The sequence below is a fragment of the Dipodomys ordii genome, unplaced genomic scaffold (assembly GCF_000151885.1).
Source record: "Dipodomys ordii isolate 6190 unplaced genomic scaffold, Dord_2.0 Scaffold2, whole genome shotgun sequence".
NCBI classification, from domain to species: domain Eukaryota; kingdom Metazoa; phylum Chordata; class Mammalia; order Rodentia; family Heteromyidae; genus Dipodomys; species Dipodomys ordii.
The window spans coordinates 33,035,317-33,038,762 of NW_012267218.1; the positions used below are offsets into that span (position 1 = coordinate 33,035,317).

Below are 3,446 nucleotides of genomic sequence, written 5' to 3' on the forward strand. Positions count from 1 at the left end.
AAACTGTCAGTAGTGGTAAAAGGAGAATGACATGGAACAATTATTTGGCACAATGCTTGACCAGCCAAAACATTTCAGAAAGAATTAACATTTCCCCCTGGATCCTATAGGAGATAAGATTCCATCCAGTCTTAATCTTCAGAGAGACTTAAGATGAGTGATTTAACGTTTTACTTTTTGGTACTCTTTTAGTAAGAGTGGTAGAATTTGGAAATGGGGTAAGGGTAGGGTTAAAACTTTTAATCATTGTAACAGCTTAACACAGATCCTTTTCTACACGCCTTATTATTATTTTTTCAATCTTGGCTTCTAACACACCAATTGACTGCTTTATGATACGTGGACATATTTTCAACTCAATTTGCTGGTACTAAGGATGGCTGAGAAAGTACCCCATGATTCTCCCCCCACCAGCTGAGCATGCATCTTGTCTTTGATATCAAGTGCACTGGTCATTAGTGCCTTATATGAATAACTTCACTATTAAAAGTTCAGGCATTTAGAAACAAACTAGCAATGGACTTAACAGTTACTTTAATTCATTTTATAAATAAGCAACTGAGAATTTTGCTCCAAGGGGCTGCCTGTGTAGCCCATTCCATAAATTGCATTCTCTGAAGCATAAGGCACAATATGGTACGAATGTAGCTCTTCGTAATAGAGAGACTGGGAACAGCGTTCCTGTACCATAAACTTCAGCCGTTTTCTTGTATCAGAATAAGCAGTCTTATAGCAGGGAGCTTCCTTAAAGTATTCATAGCGCTCTTTCTCCGTCTCTAGATGGAGTTTCCTCAGCAAGTTGTTAATTAACACAGACCTTCTTAAGTAGGTTTCTGGATCTTCTAGAAACCTGAGCTTCTCTAGAGAAAGTTTGAGAATGCAAGTCCTGTCTTCGGGCAGTATCAGGTGCTGCAAAGTAAACACAATCTTTTAAAATGAAAACTAAGAATACAGTCAAGCATTCACAGTACATGCCACAAAATTCAGAAAGTAAAGGCAGTGGGGTAAGAATGGTAAAGGGCTGACATTGATAAGATGCATTGGATTCCTAAACTGCTTTGTTATATGGCACCTCCTTGGTACAACTCCTAAAGATAATAAAAGCATTTAAAGAAAATGAAAACTGGAGCTTTTTGCTATTGATGCCATTCATAATTAAAAAAAAAACAAAATACATTCTTACTTTTGGAAAATACCCATGGTAATCTTGATGTAAATCTTCTTCTTCTGCATATTTTCTCTTAAAGTAGGCTACTTTCGACGTTGTTAATGAATATGTTAAGACTTTTCTTGGATAAGCTAAACAAAATAAGTAGAAAAAAGTCAGATGTAATTATGGCAGAGTAGTTTATAATATAAACTCTATTTGTAAAAAAAAGGAATTCAGTAACCTAGAAATTGCTACCTTCTCCTCGCTGAACAACCCAGGAATATGGTCATTGTCCACTGTCCTGCAACTGAAAAGTCTTTGGTAGACCCAAAATGGAATGTCTGGGTTTGGAAAGTAAGATTGGTTTTCTTCTATAGCCCTTCAGAAGTCAAACACTAACACTCTTTTAAATTCTATGCCTTTTAATAGGACGGTGAGACTGATGTACAAAACATGATCAGAGAAGAACTTCTTATTCTGTCAAACTGCCTAATGCACAGTGAATATTAATATGGCTAGGCTATTCCAACCCGCATAAAATGGTTGGTGACACAATTACACTTTTAAGAAAACAACTATCTATGGCTAAATCTTTATGAACATTGTTACGGCATAACTATCATCCTAGCACAGCATGCGGCTTAATGGAAATCCATCATAAGCAAATGAAGAGACTTGGGTAAGGTTTTGGCTAGTAAACTTGACTTTGGCTTAATCTGAAAGGGAAAATCTTTTGCTTTCTCCTTCAAAATACGATTGTTAATATACTGTACCAGAAACAGTGGTTTTCTTGTATCAGAATAAGCAGTCTTGTTGCAGAGGACTTCTTTAAAGTAGTTATAGCTCCCTTTCTCCATCTCTAAATGTATCTTCCAAGTTGTTAATTAACTTGTTAACTTATTTGTTTAAGAAAAGACAGAGTTCCAGAGTTAAGATTTCCAGAAATAATCCAGTGAAAGGAGTTCCTGAAGTGTCCTCTAGGTGGCGCTCAGACCACAAAAGGAGGCAGGATCAAAAAAAACAACAACAAAAAAAAACCAGCTTCCAATATATTCAAAGCAATGAATGAATTCTGAAGTCCAGTTCAGTGGATATTCAAGCTCAGGGCATCAGATCAGAAAGAAAGCGCATACTTAAACATAATTTATATTACCTTTAACATATACCCTCAACTATGTCTTCGTTGAAATCATTTAGTTCACAAAATAATGAGAGGTTGGCAATATGCTGGTGAACTGTACAGTAAGACATTTGATGCTTTTCCCCTAAAAATCTCTTATTTTTAAGTTAAATACTTAAAATATACTTCAAGCGCCTGACTTTGTTCGTTTTTCCTCTAACTTGACATCTGCATAAAGTTCCCTGCAGCTTTTTATAGCTAGATGGTTTTCCCCAACAAGCAGGGAAAGCTCAAAGTCACGCCTTGAAGCATTTCAAATTCTCAGTGGTGTCATTGTGGATTGTAAACTCAAGAGAACTTTAAATGACAGGGGTGTGTTTTGTTAGTGGAATCAAAACTCTTAAATCACTTTTGTGCCTGACCTTTAAAAAAAAAAAGGGTTAGGGAATGACAGCTGAAGCAAAATTAATGCTTGGTTTCTTGATGGTTGGGAGGGAGAACATACTGAGATTTGAACTCAGGGCTTTGTGCATGCTAGGCTAGTACCTTAACCCCTGCACTGTACCTCTAGCTCTGTTATAAGTATGCAACCCCTGAATCTAAAAAGCAAGACTCAACTTGGGTGGAATTTTCACTGCCTTCAAAGGGTTGGGGGGCGAGGGGAGACCAAAACAATGACTATATATGAAAAACAAGGAATGAAGGACTAAAGCCAGCTCTCTCTGGGTTGTCTGTAGCAAACTGCATTTCATGAGGAAGGATTTTAAAGTATTTAATGGAATAATTAGGTGATAACACTTTGTTTATCCCTTGAGATATTTATTCCTACTTCCTTTAGACTGTCTAATATAATAGCAGTTCTCAAATGTTGGGGAGCTCCTGGGGAGTTACCCGAAGGGCTCATTACACTAAATTGCTGTCTCCCCTTCCCCCCCCCACCCCCCACCTTTCCCCTCCATCCGGGCTTCAGTAGGTAATGGGAAATTTGCATTTTAAACAAATTTCCAGGCACTGACAGTGCTGTTGGTCTGGGAACCCCACGCTGGGAGCCTCAGAGAGCATTACGAGAGTGTACTTTAGTGCTACAAAAGCCAAGCTGAAGTCAGTCAATCAATTGATTGTCTTAAGATCGGAATGCCAAGTAACTGGCTTGATTGATTTTTTTTTTTTTTTTTT

General features: G+C 37.5%; 1 long non-coding RNA gene across 1 annotated transcript in view; it reads right to left on the reverse strand.

Annotated features, from left to right (window-relative positions):
- Window positions 1-514: 514 nt before the first annotated feature.
- The window catches only part of LOC105984707, a 10,138-nt gene continuing 7,206 nt past the window's right edge, over window positions 515-3,446 (reverse strand). Inside the window, exons 2-3 of the long non-coding RNA XR_001175010.1 lie at window positions 1,184-1,299; window positions 515-909 (exon numbers count right to left, since the gene is read on the reverse strand). This is a non-coding gene — a long non-coding RNA (uncharacterized LOC105984707). The remainder of the gene's footprint in view (window positions 910-1,183; window positions 1,300-3,446) is intronic.